The 18651-nt window shown below is 34.2% G+C and overlaps 1 protein-coding gene across 1 annotated transcript in view; it reads right to left on the bottom strand.

Annotated features, from left to right (window-relative positions):
* Hers (Histone gene-specific Epigenetic Repressor in late S phase) overlaps nt 1-17441 on the bottom strand; it is a 224163-nt gene extending 206722 nt beyond the window's left edge. The window contains exon 1 of the mRNA XM_077436247.1: nt 17168-17441. The gene's annotated coding sequence lies outside the window, so the exon portion shown is untranslated. The remainder of the gene's footprint in view (nt 1-17167) is intronic.
* Between the last annotated feature and the right edge of the window lie 1210 nt (nt 17442-18651).

The raw sequence follows: 18651 nt of genomic DNA, 5'->3' as shown, positions 1-18651 counted from the left end.
TTATAATAATCTAATACATTAATGTATTACTGAGGAATACCCAAATTAATTATGCCAGAAAACCTTGGCTGTAGATGATGATGATGGTGAATAATTAAAATGTGTCACAAATATGTTTTTTTACATTCATTTTCGTAGACGCCCCAACGCCCTCCCCCCCCCCCCCCCAAATTATTTTTAATTCGCCAAAGACCGCCTCAGTGGTCACAAAAACCCCTAGGAGTCCGTAGGAACCGCTTTGGCAATCACTGGTCTAGGCAGATCTGCAAACGGCCACACTGTGGCGGCGCGATAATTGAATTCAAGTAGTATCGATATTCCTCATATCGCATACCACCGACACAAATTCGATGAAAATTAGTCGCTTCCCGTCACGTCGGTTTGCTCTGCACGACTAATCTGGAATTTCGCACCACGATACTATAAATACATACATATATGCAATAGCAATGTTAACCAACGGAAATACATCGATAATTACACACTAATGTCGAATAAAACAAACAGCCACGGGGCAAAATTGCATCTAAGATGCTATTGCTATACTTGTTGACGAGCGAGTCAACAATGGGGGCATTGAAACGTTTACCAAATATTCGCATATTATAGAGCTTGGATTCTGCAAGGCAAACAAGATGCGAGTAAAAGCTCCAAACCTACGATGTACCAGACCTACGGTGATCAAATTTGTCTAGTTTTATCGCAAACTCGATTATTATGACATATGTAGACAATACGATGTATGATATGTAGATACGCTTCAAAACGGGTCACACGTCACGTTGAAAACGGTAATGTCTACGCCTGCGCAAACATCCTACTACTTTTTTAAACATTTCAAATTTTTTTATTGCATATTATATTAGTGGCCAAAAATTTGTACACATGGAAAAAATGCTCCGTAGTTTGCTTATATAAAATAAAAAGAATCAGTGTCACATTCAGATATAATTGAATCAGACAACAAATTCGGGCGAGGGTCATGATTCTGAAATGCTAAAATATTACTAACAAAAAAAAATACCCAGTTTTCTTAGGGAAAAAATTCATATTAATATTTTCGGGATATCCATGAACCGAAGCGAACCAATATCGTTTTGAAAAATGCGAGTGACTAATTCTTCGGGTCGATGCCACGTAATTATTTTTCATTATCTGAATCTTAATATTTGGTCAATTAGTAACAGGTTCATTGTACTCATCACACACAACGTAGAAAACTACGTACTTATCTGATAATATCCCTGAAATTTGTATAGCTATAACTGCAATTTATCGAAAGTTATTGTATATGAAACCTTTAGATTTATACTAAAACATTGCTATGGAGCGTGGTGTTTTCACAGTAAAAATACAATACATATAACAGTATACATAGTTTCTTGGTTGCGTTAATCCTAACCACCGAGAGGTTTCCGGATTCAAGCCCTTGGTTGACCTTGAGTGAAAAGAATTTATAAGGAAGTATTTCCGATTAGACTTCGATATTTGTGACTCTAAGTCGATTGTTTCCTATAAGAGTTTGCCAATTTATCTGATTTCATTATTGAAACGGTTCCTCATCAAAATTGGTAAAAACCATCCTACCCACTACGTTACTTATATACATATATAAATTTAAAAATTATAATCTATAAATTTATATATGTACAAATTTAATACCATAGATGTTGCTCAAGGGCAACCAGTATTGACATAAATAATAATGTTATTGAAAAGAGTATTGTATGTACTTATTTAACAGTATTGTATTTTAGAGTATATTTATAACAAAAATTCGTTTATTTTATCGAGGTAAGCCAATTATCAATAGAATTTTTGTTATTAATCCACAAGAATAGTCGAAATATGATTTTTCTAAGTGGAATTTTATTTAATTCTCATATAAAGACAATTTAATATATTATCCCTATTAATTCAATTCGGATTCGTGTAAATACGAGTAAACACTAGTAAGAGCTCTTTGTTCGAAATTTTACCAATTTAAAGTTCACCACACATCCAATTAACCCTTTTAAACGAAATCAAAAAATAGTGTGGACAGAACACTATTCTAATAAACATGTTTCAATAAAAAATACTCAATATAATATAGTATTAACAGTGGGAAAAAATTCCAAGTGAAAATACGTAATTTTAACTTTGATTTGAACTGGACGACTACTTAGAGAGATTTGAAAGCTGAAAAGTACTACAAAAGAAAGATAAAATACCCGACTATAGATTCGAAAATTCATTTTGAACGGGATATTGACAGATTTTGAGACATCGACCGAACAACACCAAGATATAGAAAAATCGCGCGATTTAAAAAACACATAATCAACATTTTTTATTACCAGATTTGTGTTTAATGGGCAGAGATCTATAAGAAAAGTCATATCTCGTCTCTCAACCATTTTTCGTAATTAAGCCATATAGTGATGATAGTACATTCTATTGGCCAGGTTAATTGACGCGGCTTGGACCGCCTTGGCTCATATCTCCACTTAATAGATTAATTATCAACCTGCCATGGGCACTGGCTTGTTTATAACCCCGTGACGTACCATGGCCACAGCCATATATGTACATACCCATAACGAGCCGTGTGTGTTTGCTCTCGATCAGATAACAGCGGCAACGGTCGTACGCCCCACATATTACCACCCTTATATCGATCATAATCCGAGGGATATTCCACTAAATGGCTTTCACGCTAAACATGTTTACAAATATTGGAAATTCACTTATTGCGTACACAAACACGGCTATGTTGAACCAACAGCAATAAACTGGGCGTTTTGTGTCAATTGATAGATAGGATCGCGACAGCTGTGTGTTCAAATTCAAAATCGAATTGTATTGAGGATGTCGGGCTGCCGGAAAACGACCGATTTTAATTGCGTCACACATTGATCTCAATTACCGCGACGTGTATAAATGGACCTTTCAAGTTTCGTGTGTTAGAATCAAACGACAAATTCGAGAAATTAGATTAACTATAAATGTTCGTTTGATTGAAAGCAGGCTCTAGAATTCTCTTCCTCGAAAGCGCGGAGAAAGACGGGGGTGGGAGGATGAGGATGAAATCAAGCGAGATCGTCAAGCTTGACTAAGCAGGAGATTAATTGAATTCTTCAACGGCACTGAAACGTATTTTCACGGATCGGATATCGTCGATTTAATGGTAGTTTAACACTCGCGCGGATGATATCGACTTCGACGTCATATCTAATGTTTGTTTTCGCACACGATGACTATAATTGACAGCTATAGTTTACTGTTGTATGCTCTTCCAATTTCAAACGTCCAATAGTCTAGTAAGTCTTTTGAAGTTTGATTTGGGGTCAGTCAAACTAATCTAACTAACCAATACTTAAACCTTCTATTGATGATTCAAACAAACAGTTAAAATCACTGCTTAAAAATCACAAATGACAAATTTTACACAGATGTATTTGAACGAATAAAGCTCTGCGTCTATGTATGTAAACATGTACACTCAGTTCTCTTTGTATCCCTATGACTTACTTAACTGTAGTAAATAAATAATTATTAGATCAATAAATAGACCAATTGTTAGCATGTAATGCTTTCAATTGTTTGGTCACGGGTTCTATCCCTGGTATGAGTTGCTGGCTAGACGATCGATCTTGGAATCACATATCCAATATGTGATTCCAAGATCGATCGTTTCTTATCAGAGTTTGACAATTATTTGATTTTATTGTAACAGTTCCAACAATTTGGTCATGTCTCCAATTTGATATCCAATATCCTATCTCTTTGGCAAAAATTCGAGTTATTCAGCATCTCGTTTTTGGCTGATTTGTATAAATGCTGCTAATTTCTCCATACATGTCTCTGTGGATGTTAATCGTTGTTTGTATAATACTTAAAATACTTCTTTACAATGTGTAACCATACACAGTGGTGTTACCCTAGTGGTTTCCATGGGTTTCCGAAAACCCGTTGTTAAAAATCAAAAATTTCCGGAAACCCGTTATTTAATCCAAAAATTCATATAATTCTTGTCAAAAATTATACAAATCTTGAAAATTGAATGAACTCTCATGTACCTTGGACGAAAAAAAAATCTAAATGTATGTACATATACATACATATGTATGTATGTATATGTTCAAAATAATTTTACTGAAAAAAAAATTGGAAATCCGTTATTCCAAAATTGGGGTGACACCACTGACCATACATGTTGGGTTTCATGTAAAAATATAATTAATAATTTGATGAAAACACAATAAAATAATTTTAAGAAGCATCGAAAACCATTGCTTCCGGAAATAGTATTGTGCAAGATACAAATACATATATGTAGGTATGTACATTTACAAAGGGGTACATATAAAAATTTATTCCATTTAATAACAAAAAAAAAGCAGTGGTATTTCCTCGTTGCGAATTTTACCATTTAACCAACGAACTGCAGTCGTGCATTTATTGCGTTCAAAATTATTAATAAAACTTATTGATCACGCGGGATGCTACGAAACAAAGTATTTAAAAGCCTAAAATAAATCTTGTAAAAAAATAGTTTTTTTTTTGTTCGCAATATGATGAGATTTCAATACGGATTTATTTCGAAGAAAACATTCGCACGCATAGAATGTGAGAAAAAAATATATACACATATAGACTGGCAAATAGAATACACACAGAACTCAAAATGTTTCATATTTCAACATATAAGCAAAAATAATTTTGCTAACACAAAAAATTCATTCTCACAAACATTTTTACTAAACAATAGCACAGTAACTACACTGTAAAACACAAAGAATTCGTCACAAATCAATACATATTTGAAATTATTGTACAAATAGTATCGATAATGGTCACTATCAGTAAAGCTTATCTACTCAATAGTATGTACATACATAGATAAGGAAAACTCAGTGTGTGTATATAATATACAGATGAACCAAACGTATTTTTCATCTCGAAGATTTTAAAAATCAGATTTTGAATTTATTTCAATGCAGTTTATACATTTAAGGCACACACTAAAAATACACTAATATACATTCAGCGCAACCTTTAACATTTATTTACACGACCGGAAAAATATGGTCAAAAACATTTCATATGACTCTGCGGTATAAATTTTATTCGCGTACTCAAGTCGACATTTTGAAACAATTTTCCGAGTGTTATAAATTTGTGAAAAATCCCCAGAGGCAAAACAGCAACCACACACGCCCTGATTTGAGAACCACAAACGTTCACCCTCTACCCCCCCCCCTACCCCCAAAAGCGTACATTACAAGCTACAAGCAATTCTCAAATGGCAGCAACACAGCACCCCCAAAAGTGCCTCGAGGGCTACCAAATCGTCGTCAAAACATTAGTACTTCAGGATATTGAGGATATTGCGCAAATTGGCAACTCGTGATGAAATAACGAACACGATTCACAAGCATCTACAAAATATACATACATACAACGTGTGAATTTATCTGATACATACATATTTTCAAACTACGATCTACTCGGAATTTTATTTTGTAAAATCAAAACATCGAGAAATTTCCCAAAAAATTCTAAGAAACCTTTCGACATCAATATCGATGTTTTAAACATTATAAATTAGCAGTCTTTTTTTATAAACATTATAAAGGACGGACGACAGATGATGACATAAGTTTCAACAAAAAATACCAACATTAGAAATTATACAGATACAATACTAACAATACAAATAAATAACAACCAGCAATCGTATGTATTACAAATAACTACGGTTATAAATATTTTTCAAGCAAGTAACCGAAAAAAATCACCGTAGGTACATTAAAAAGCACTGCATGTGCAGCCACAAAACAGGCAAAGTAATAATAAAATGCAGCAGTTATATTAGAAGAGAACTCTGCAACGAACGGTTCACCCAATTTACTGAAATGCCGCATAGCGTAAACTTTCATCAAATTATTATTTGTGTACGTTCGAAATGCGGCTTCTTTTACAGAGTTCCAAATGAAACAAAACGTATGCACATATTGTCGTCATATCGTGTTCGTAGAAAACTTTATATTATAAAGTTAATGTCAAAGATGCGTTATTCTTACGGCAAGTGTGTGTACAATATAGTAACGGGTTATTGCACTGAGTTTATTAACCGAAACGCTCCGTTAAAATCTCATTCGCATAAACAGTTACGTTTCACTCATACTACTCACCAAAAATTTATAGCGTACAAATCCCAAGGGTAATACACTCGACTTTTATATATTGTTTTAACACAAAATGCACACTACATACACCGTGTCGAGCTTGAGGAATCTATAATATACCATGGTATTTGGATGTATTCCCAAATTTTCTACGTGCAATTAATTTTTCGGCAGACTGTTGTATACATATACGTTAATATCTACATATGTACATATTCATGTACACGTGTACCTAGTTCAAAAAAGAAAATAAAACAAATGTAAAAGTTAACTTGGATATATATATATATATATATATATATATATATATATATATATATATATATATATATATATATAGATATATATATATATATATATATATATATATATATATATATATATATATATATATATATATATATATATATATATATATATAAATAAATAAAAAGGGCGATGCAAAAATAAACAAACTTCAATTTATAAAAGGATCTTTTCAGAGACAAACAAGCAATCAATTTCATGATGGATCGACCTACGCAAGTATTTTTATGTGTTGTATTACGAAAGAAGTTCAAATTCAAAATTGTCTACCTTACAAACGTATGTACATATGTAAATATCTACACATTATTAGGCACATTCCAACATCAAAAGATTGAGGCCAAATTTAAAGTCATCGACGGAATTATCAAATAGTAAGTGTTGCCAATAAAGACGATATTAATATCTGACAGGAAACATCAGCGAAACTACTATTATAATTATCAACATAACTAAAATCTGGATATCGCGAATTGTGGCCTATTTAATTAGTCAGCAGTATAGATTAATGCTAACCAGCAAGAGGTTCCCCGGTTCAAGCCCTGGGTTGACCTTGATTGATGAGAATTTATTCGGAATATTTCTACAGTGCTCCTGGTCACAATTGGATATTTGAGATTCCGAGTCAATCGTTTCCTATCAGAGTTTTGCCCATTCATCTGAATTCATTGCCGAAACAGTTCCTCGTCAAATTGGAAAAACCATCCTAGCTACAATTTGAATATGATGTCAAATTTATAACATATACATTATTATTTAATAATGATGTGCGTCGTAGACATCATCATTTGATGGTAGTACCTTCTTCTCGCACAGTCCTTTATCGAATGGCTCCCATTCCAAGAGGTATCCGACTTCTCAATGAAATCGTTGCTGCTGAGCCTTAATGTGATATTTTCCACCTTAGTGAGCGTAGGTTATCGTACGAGATTATTTTAATCTATTTGTTTGGTAGCCTGCGCTCATCTTTATTTTCATAATTGAATGTGATGTATGAGTGGAATTTTTATCTTTTCTCTTCCATTCGTTTTGCATTTGCGGCTGGTTCTTATATATTGATGCTGGCTATAGGTGCAAGACGTTCCCTATTTTGAATTTTATTATTTGATATTTTACTTTATCTGCTATTGTTTGTTTATGATTATGTATAAATGTATTTTTTTGTTTTTTTCTTTATTTTTATTTGTCTCATCTCCTATATTTTTTCGACCATTGTGGTGCATTAGGGACTCCTGTAATGCCACAATGGTCTAAACTTAAACTTAAAATAAATAAATAAATATAAATATGTATACACGCAAATTAAATGCCATGGGTGTCACTCGAGGGCAAATATAAATTAAAAAATAAAATAAGTATTGGGCATGAATACGATATTAATACTTAAAACTAAACTACTATTATTATTATCAACATAACTAAAACATGGGTAAAACAATTGTGGTCCATCTTCAAGATTTAAATAGAACAAAGTTTAAAAATATTATAACAAAACGTCCACGAATTGTAGTTTCTGATCATTTTTATACAAAATTAAGTCTACACATAATATCACTATGGAGTAAATAACATTATATGTACATATATACATATGTATGTACGTACAGAAAATTGCGTCACTTCTGCAATTCAACCAAAGCCGAACGAATCATTCATGGAACACGTGTTTGCTTATGACGCGTCCACGTGTCAAAGCTTTACCACGTGACATTTTACCACTGCAATAGCTTAGCAACGATCACGTTTTCAAAATAAGTTCTCGTAACAATCGAACGGTCTATCAATAATAGAGCAAAATAAAAAGCAAAATAAGCGTTTCCATCGACGTCTCAAACTGATACCCACTCTAAAAAATTACCATAATGTGAAAAATCGAATGGGGAAATTTCAACGGTATTGAGATTAGCGTTTCTCACGATTACGTCGAAATTTATTCTCGTACAAAAAAATATAATAAAATAATAAAAAAATGCGAATGTTTAAAGCGTAAGCCGTGTATTTATGAGTGCTTGCGAATACCAACGTGTGTGGTGCTAACAAAAAAATGTGAGTAAAAAAAGAAGAATAAAAAAAAAGCGAACACGTTCGGAAAATCGTCGAGGGTGGAGGGGAAACTATTCGAGCGCAAAAACGGGAAAGCAATCCCGAGGCGGGAAATTCCCGCGGAATTATTGCGGTCATTATGCGGGAAGCCGGGAGAGCGCCATTGTGTCGCGGTCGGATAAGAAAAGCGGAAAATTTGATTAACTCGCGCGACGATGATCGCGGATTTTCCCCCCTCCCCCCCGCTAGCGCTGTTTTCTTTCTTCTCACAAATGAATATTATAGCAAAGCAGTGATAAATATGACTATATAAAAAATCCTTGGAATAAATTTTCAAAATTGAAAATTCGTCCTTATGTCAATTTAAAATCGAATTAGAGTGTAAACTGTGCAATTTTCGTATGCAATGGAACCATTCTACATAAACGTATCTTCATGACGCGTCCAATTTATGTGAGTGCTGTTCAAAACAATTATTTAAAGCGACAACCTTTTGTCCAATAAGCTCATACGTACATACATATAACATAATACATGCATAGGGTATGTACAGTCCCATGACAGCGAATTACTAACACCATGCGGATTTTGCAAATTCTATGTTTAGAGCTATATATTGAAGAGTAGGTTCGTAAAATTAAAACAAAGATGTGTTTATAATGATTATACATAGTTTATTTACAATATTAATACAACATATATAAATATTATTAATATTTTGTATGTCCACCCTTATTTCGGAGACACGATGCTATTCTTTTGGGCATACTCTCGATACAAGACGCAATGGTTGACTTTATCTCAGGATCTCCCTGCCACACAGAAATTATGTTTTGTTTTAGGATATTTTTATTGGTACATTGGAGCTTATTTAATTTCATTTTAAGGGTATGCCAGACATTTTCTATAGGATTTAGATCGGGAGAATTACCGGGCCAGTGAAGGAGCGGTAAATTGTGGTCGGACATGATTTTTTTCACAATTTTGACTTTGTGGCAGGGTGCAATAATATTGCATTAAGTGCAGGCGATCCTTTTTGTCAATTTTGTTTTGTATAGAGTGCAATAGGGTGTATCGCAATACCGTTATATATTGCGAAGCATTCATCATCCCTTCTACAAAATACAATGGCCCCCGACCTTCCGCACTAATTGAGCCCCAAATCAAGAGTGAAAGCGGGTGTTTCACATTTTTTATGACACAGGACTCATTATACCGCTTGCCGACTCGCCTACGTACGTATTGGTGAGTCGGTGTCATCAATTGAATTGACGACTCGTCAGAGAAGTGAACCTTAAAAATGTTAAAAACATCGATTAATTCGATTCATTCAAAAAATATTAAACAAATAATTTAATTTCAATTAAATTACCCCTTTCCAATCGTCGAGGGTGAAGTGGCGATGCTCATTAGCCAAATTGAGCCGGGCTTTCTTCATTTTTGGCGTCAAAAGCGTTTTTTTAGCTAGCTGCCTGCCTGCCATCTCCGCGTCTGCGACACGGCGTTGTATTGTCCGAGTCGATATTTCGGTTCCGCTCCCGTAAATTCGTCTGGATTTTTTTATTTGTGGCAAACCGATCCTTCTCAACAGTATTTATAATATATCGATCGACTCGAGGACCGTATTTTCGAGTGCCACAACAATTCTTACGCTTGGTGACCGTAGGATTTTCACCTCTTTTTAGTTGGGTGCTAATTTTATGCACACTGAAAACGCTAACCCCCTGATCTTTAGCAATATATCGTATAGAATACTTCCCAGTATTTAATAATGTGGAAATATTGGCGATTTTCTCCATAGATAAATCTTTATTTCTTCCCATCTAAAAAGGAAAGGGGGTTTTTTCACAAGCAATTTAAACAAATAATTAAGTCACATTTAAAAAATTTAAACACTTTAACTTACTCCAATGATATCGATAATATACAGGAAAGCAAAAATCTCTTCAAAACTAACTTTTCTCCCAGTGAAAGCACACGTCTACACCAAACGAATTTCAAAGCCAAACTGTGTATTTGCACTTGTTCGGTTTTTAAACTATTTGTATAAACACCACTCATCCTATCCTTCTCTAAATACATAGAATAGGATACAATGAATGGTCTACAAAAAAAAACAACCCAAAATGTTACTTAAGACGGCGCAGGTACACAAAATAGGGTACATACGCGGGTGTTAGTAATTCGTTGTCATACGACTGTAAATACATAGTTGCAATGGACGAGGTCGTTAAAATTCACACCGCAGTCAATGAAAAACGGGTCAATCGAATCGCAGCGTAGTGTTGATTTCGAAAATGTGATCATTTGCGAGATAAAAAAATGTTGGCAACAACTGGTTTCATTTTTGCGATTTCGGCTACGACCGCCTGTTGCGAGAAAAACCATCCGTTAAAGCATTTCAGCTGCATTGATTATAATGCGTTATAACTTAAACTATATATGTATGTATGTATGTACTGCAATTTTAAACAATATACATATGCATATGTATATTAAGGCTTCCAATCCCGGGATCCCGGTGTTTTCTGGTACCGTGAATCCCGGTGCTGAAACTAGTCGGAATACCGGGATTACGGTGCTGGCAGAAATTTCTTTAAAAATAATATGGAAAAAAACATAAAACAACATTATATAATGAACAATGGTGGGATGAGCAATGACAGTCATAGTCCATTTTTTTGCCACCTGTTTCTTCCACCCGTTTCGACGCCGGCTTGCCGTTTCCACGAAATGGTATGAACGGCCTGTATTGTGCTCAACCTCAATGATATTTGAAGCATATTTTAACTGATTCGAACACAGAATCGACTACTGGTCACGTTTTCGTGATCTAGAAAAATGTGTGTGTCTGTGTTTCTGTGTGAGTCTCTGTATGGTTATTGTGTGTCAGTTTATTTTGGGGATTTTTTGTACACTGTTTGTCTTAACTTTGTCGTAACTAACGTTTGTCGAACTTAACTTAGTATTGGTTACTGAAATTTTTATTGTTAAACCTTAATTTTTTTTTCAAATTTTTAAGTTGACCGGAAATGGTATCTCCTCTTTCTTTTTAGGTTTTTGAATTAAATTATCTCCCAAACCACTCATCAAATCGGACTGAAATTTCTTACTTGTAATAGAAATTATTAATAATATACCCCAATATTTTTTCCTAAGCCGAAAGTAGTACTTTTATTTTAGAGAATCAAGGTTTTTTGTTTTTCTTAGAATTTTTTTAATTTATTGAACTGAAATTTTACCAAATTATGTATAAAAGTTGGTAAGCATTGTTAACCAGAAGTGGCAGTGTATTCGTGTTCAATTTTTTCTTCTATTTTTATTATTTTTTACTATTTTTTTCGACCCCTTAAACATGTGTGCTCTTCACGTAAAAATTAAAGTATAATTGTTGTATCAATGTGATGAAAATAAAAAAAAAATCATTAAATATAATAAACCGGAAGCGGGATTTTTTCCTCTTAGAAAAGTCAAAAATGTTGTGACAACGATTCTTTCCACGCCCTGAACATATTTAGCTGAAAATTTATATTTTTGTATTCTTTTTGTACTAACATAGAGTTGATAAGGTTTTGGTCGGAATTCGTAAGCCGGAAGTAGAACTTTAGTCTTGTGTAAGTTTTCCTAAATTTGTATTGAAAGTGCTCATAGCCGGTATGTGTGAACGTGTATGTACATACAAACGTTCGATTATCGAATTTTGTTTTTTATCCTTCTTATATTCCTCAAATACATAGATAAAGTCGTAGGTTAGTCACATCCGAATTTTTTACATAAAGTAAATGTAATTGGAGTTTTTTATATTGGGTGGATTATTTCAACTATTTGTAAAAAACAAATCAATGAATCAAAGCGATGTTTTTTTTTACTTTATTTAATTACATTTTCGGATGTGTTTTATTTAATCTTAAAATTTATGGATGCGAACCGAAAATTTAAAGAATGTAGTCAAACTCTCAAAACAAGAACGCCAATATGAGGAGCATTCATTGCGTGAAACATCGAGAGTTTGCAAAATGCAATTGAACGTTTTTGAAATATGAAAACATGCAATTGAACTTTTTTTCTTATACATTTGTAATACCGGTGATAGCACCGGGATCCCGGGATCGGAAATTACCAGCACCGCAATCCCGGTGCTGAAGTAACCTTCCGGGATTGGAAGCACTAATGTATATATATGTATATACCTACATATATATATATATATATATATATATATGTACATGTAGGTATATATACATATAAAATTCTACAAGTATTTAGGCGAATTAAAGCATAAAATAAAGTCAAAAGGTGTTCTTTTATATGTAATAAGATCAATCTATTTCGAATTAGAAACTTTATTTGACTGGTTAGTTATTTTAATTGAATAATCATCACCGGTCACTAACTATTTCTTTAAAACATTGACCTCAATAATTCCGAGAAATAACAAATCAAAATAAAATTTCAAAACGATTTTTTAGGCACAACAAAACTCATCAATATCTAAACTGTACTATATAAATCTTCGTTCAATGAAAACGCGCACAAGAAAGCCTAAAAAGTTTTTATATTTAAACACACATATTCATTGTTTATATAAATTGTCAAAGTTTGCTGCAATTTCTATTTCATAAACATTTTCAAAAACAAAATTCATATCAAAATACATAGCTCATCCACTTTATTTTTATTTTACTCAGTATTGTTGTTACATACATATGTATATGTATATTATTTTAATTATATTATTTGTTCTTGAGATTTACACAAGCCCCTCGGGGCCATCGGTTATGCCGCGCAAATATTTAAAAAAAATAAATACGCCCACGATTTAGAAATAATAAAACACGCTTGTGTATGTAGTTTACGTCTCTCTGTCAAATAGATATTTAGTTTAAAACTTTCAACTTAAACTTACATCATCATCATCATCTATAACCATTCACCACCCACTTATGGATAAAAGCCTCTGTTTTCAGCGACTCGCATCAATCTCATCCCACGCATTTTACTTTTTTCATCAACCAATCGCCCTTGCGGCTTTCCTTGCACCGTTTTGCATTCTCGGTTACCATTCGAGCACTTCTTTCATTATTTTAGCTACGTATAAATTGATGTAAGAATAAATAAATATAAAGAAAGCGATTTTCGTACTTTTTTATTCAAGGCACAACAAACAATGATGGTTGGATTATATATGTATGTATCTTCTTTCTTTTTTTGTTCATAGTCGGTTGTTCAATACTGAGGATTGTGACCTCCATATGCTGGGGTGTGGTTAATAACTCTTCTCCAATCTTCTCTTGAAACAGCATTTCGAAGTGTATCGACGACAGAACAACCAAGATCTGACTTGATCTGATCAGTCTACCGTACAAGAGATCTTCCTCTTCCTCTCTTCACAAACTGGAAGTCTGGTGTCCAAAAAACTGAAGAATTCGTCGCAAACATATTTTTAATAGACGATCTTTAACTCCTTCAGTAGTGAAACATTAGTTAGCTTTGATTTCAAATAGATCCTCAAATTTATACATAGACAAATAAATAAATAAATTTCGTCTCTAAAACCCAAATTTCAAAAGGTTCGATATGTACATATCTATGTACATATCGAAGTATCTTCCACATGTATCTACGTTTCTCTATTTTACAAGATTATTCTATGTTTTTATTTTATACTATATCAAAAATTCGGAGAAAAACCCTTGTCATCTTTCTTGCATTTTCTCGGAAAACATTCGAACACATTTCGTCCATCTTTTATCCGTTCTTCATTGCCATTTTCTAAACAATACCAAAATACCTTGGACAAACCTCTCACCCACGTATTCCATTTCTTATATCTTATATCTCCCTATTTTGCGTGTAATAATAATACGGGGTAATACGTCATGCCCGTCGTTGCTGGAACAGTTGGGAATTTCATTCGTTTTAAACTATGAATTACTATTATATTTAGAATATGATCGATTAAATTATTTTTATTTTTTTGACTATTTTTAGTGAAGCATGTCACAAAAGAAAACATCGAAAGTTTGGGATTATTTCACACTGCTGCCAGTAGCGGGATCTCTATCAAAAACACGAAATAAAGCAAGCTGCGAAGTGTGTAAATCAGAAATAGCTGTTCAAAATTCAAGTAAATACATCAGCACTAATAAAGCATCTTAAAACAAATAATATACATATATCCAAATTATATATATACACATAATATATATTTTTTTATTATATGTTTGTATACCATATTGTATTTGTATTTCTTTATTACATGTTTTTATCGCCTTTTACATAATAAATAATTTGAAATCTGGAAGTTTTTGATTTTGATTTTGGACCCGGACCCGGATCCGGACCCGTCGGGTTTTCAAAATATTGGACCCGGATCCGTCGGGTTTTGAAAACCCGGGTTTTCAGAAACCCCTACATACATAGATATGTCAAAAAACTATCAAATTTTAACATGTGAATTTAGACACGACTATTCATTTAAACTGAGTTCCCTCATTTTATCTATCCTCAAGTGCGTATGGTCAATAGTTCAAAGCAAGTTTTGGGTAGTTTTAGATAAAAAATCCAATAAAGTTCATTAAACGTCTTTTAAGTTTTGAATGTGCTCAGATTACTATTCAATTGTGGTCATCGAGTGTTAGTCTGCTCAAAATAGTTGGAATACATTTTATATGAAATTTTAGTCAAATTTATATGAAATTTTAATTGTACTCGAAATACAATTTTTTAATTGTACTCGAAAAACAAATAATTTAATTGTACTCGAAAAACAAATTTAATTGTACTCGAAAAACAACAAAAACAAAACGGGCCAGAGCGGCGACCTGGCTCATAAAGAAGTACCAGGGCGGTGACCTGGCCCGACTACACCACTGCCTACTATGTATTTGATATTTTTACTATTATTAGTGCAGTCATTTTTATGTATAAATTTATTTTTCTCCGTTATATTTTCAACCATCGTGGCGCATTGGGGATTCCAATAATGCCAAAATGATCCACAATTAAATAAATAAATGATTAATATACAATGTTCCATACTGCATTGGACCTTTTAGAGGATTCTGGCGTTCAATGTCCAAGTTTCGTATCCATACGTCATCGCTGATTCATTCATTATGTCATTGAGTCATTTTGGATTTGAAAACGAGGTTCATTCACTCCATCCTAATTTCATACGCCTCTTTATTTCCCCTACTTTACTACCGATATAGGGGTTCCAAAAAATCGCACGAAAGAAAAAGCCGGGTTTCGTTTTTTTTACAAATAAAGAGTCGGTTAACCGGTTTTCACCGGTTTCAGAAAATTTTGATATTTGAAGTTTTAAATTTTTATAGCGAAAAAAAAATTGTAAATATAGATATTTTATTTTACAAAGAAATAAATGCTTATAAATTAAATTGAGTTAAAAACATTATGAACTTTCATAAGATCATTATTACAAAAATCACAACTGTAAAATGGCAGATCCTGAATACGCACAAATAATTGAATGATTTAAATCAGCTACTATCAAGAAAAATAATGCGCAAAAACTACAAATTATGGAAAAACCCAATTTACCAAAATTCTGAAAAGCCTTGTGTAGGTTATTGAAACTACTTTCAAAAAAATATTTTATAGGTTTATGACTTCGTCCATTACTATATCTTAAAGCCACCGCTAAGTGCCATACCTTTTTTTTTGTTGTTCAAAGAAAATTTGAATCTAATACACATTTTTTTGTTCTTTCATAGAAATTTGAAATTCATAATTGTTAGTTTTGAGGAAAAAACATTAATTAAAGGAAACCTTAAAAAGCCGGTTGATCGAGCCAAAAAAAGTCGGTTTTCGGTTTTTTGAAGGATGGTCAAAAAGCCGGTTTTTCGATTTCGGTTTAAGCCGGCTTGGAAGCCCTACTACCGATACAATACAATGATTTGGCCAAAAAACTTAGACATATAACATTATGGTTAAATTTGTAATGAAAATGAGAAGAATATAGATGGATTTATCTTGCGCATATGATTATTCACTAGAATGTAGCTTTATCTTCGGAACTATGGAAGTAATTTCAATAAATTGAAAAAAATATATATTATAATTACAAAAAATGATGCGAGATTTTGGAGATCGAACGGATGAGGTCTCAAACGATCGAGTGCTAAACACAAAGGACATTATATAAGAGAAACAGACCTCGAGTGATACGGCAAAGGGGAAAGGGCGAGGAAGCAGAGGAGGAAATGGGGTGGCGCGTACCTCCCCCCCTCCCCCCCACCATACTGATAACAGATTTAACAACGCGCTGCAACATTATCATAAAGCCGACAGAAAATTAAAAAAAATATATATAGAAATAATGCACACAAAATACGTACATAGATATATTGTTTATGGCCGTTTATATTTTCCACAAACCGAATTGAAACGTCATCGTACGCGAGCTTTTGACAGTTGTGCTGGAGGACGAGGAGAGGGGGCCGCGGACCAATTTCGATCCGTGTGAATTTATCGATCTGCGAAAAAGGCCGCGGGAGTTTTCCACCGAATTTCCCACGATGCGTTTTCCAGGCGGGTCACGGAGGGTGGGGGTGGGCGGGGGCGGGGGAGGGGCGAGCGCGCGTGCGAAAAGTCATCGACGGGCGGGGTGTTATTTTGTTTACCTGGAGAGGGGCGGTGCGGGGCGCGGTGCGGTGCGGTGCGATGGAGTCGAGGGCGCAGCGCCGGGCCGCGTGCGGAGCGCTAGCGTGGAGCCGCGGCCGGGATGAGTGATCGGGGCCGAGACGCGGACTCCGATGGGGGCGCAGCGACGCGCCTCGGACGTCGGCGGCCGGCAGCGGAGCGCGCGGAGCCCCCGCCGTGCGCGCGCGGCTGCCTCACGCCCGCCATATTGGCCCTGACACGTGCGCCCCTACCGACCGCGATCACAACCACTCCGCGCAGCAGATTCCTACTTACCGACCGATGCATTGCGCTTGTGTAATGCACCGCTCAAAACTTTTCCGCACCGTCGCTATTTTTTTCAAAATAAAAACGATTCGTTAAAAATATATTTTGCGGCTGAAAACCACGCAAAAATCTTACACAATATTTCATTTTTGTTACAGCCCCTTGCTGACATCTATTGGTTTTTTTGTGAACGATACATTTTGAATCAATTTTAAATTTTTAGTCACTTTAATATTGCTCTAAGATTTTATAATTATTTATTTGTTTATTTATTTTCACACTCAATATTCCGTCTACAACAGCAAAAGAGTGCATACAAAATTACAAGCTTTCAAATGACGTATGAATTATCGGTCTCCGTGACGAGCCAGAATGTTAAATTACAGAAAACGCAAATATCGGAAGGCAAAGATCGAAAATCGGAAGATCTTAAGTCGAAAGATCAAAAAAAAGGTGCATGGTAAACGGTACATACTCACTTAATTTGCGCGAGCAGGATAAAACAGGAACAAGAGGAACAGGCTTTTCCTCCCGTATTAATGTGCGCACGCAGAATACGGGAGGAAAAGCCTGTTCCTCTTGTTCCTGTTGTACCCTGCTCGCGCAAATTAAGTGAGTGTGTACGTGAGTATTTTCCGTTTACCATGCACCTTTTTTTTGATCTTTCGACTTAAGATCTTTCGATTTTCGATCTTTGCCTTCCGATATTTGCGTTTTCTGTAATTTAACATTCTGGCTCGTCACGGAGACCGATAATTCATACGTCATTTGAAAGCTTGTAATTTTGTATGCACTATTTTGCTATTGTAGACGGAATATTGAGTGTGAAAATAAATAAACAAAAATAAACACTCAAAAGGTCAAAAATATGGAGTTTTCGCGATTTTCAGCAAAACGGTAAGTTTTATCATAAAATTACTTCAGACAAAAATTGTAGATCATAAAACTATCTATAAAAAATGTATCAATACCTTTTTTCCTAAGAGCCACCGTTTCTGAGATATAACGATTGAAGAAGTTGTAATTGTCATAATATGTATACGTTTCCAGGTATCAGAACGATGGGGAATTTTGACATGTCATTTATAATTATGTTTTAAACAATTTTACTCACTTTCAGCTTGTTGTGAATTTATGTACATTTGAATGTCTAAATTGACCGGACTAATGTATGTATGTACATATTGTAAAAGGCTTT

This window comes from Arctopsyche grandis, chromosome 1 (assembly GCF_051622035.1).
Source record: "Arctopsyche grandis isolate Sample6627 chromosome 1, ASM5162203v2, whole genome shotgun sequence".
NCBI lineage: Eukaryota > Metazoa > Arthropoda > Insecta > Trichoptera > Hydropsychidae > Arctopsyche > Arctopsyche grandis.
Note: the sequence above shows the minus strand (reverse complement) of the source record. Positions and strands in the feature narration are given on the sequence as shown.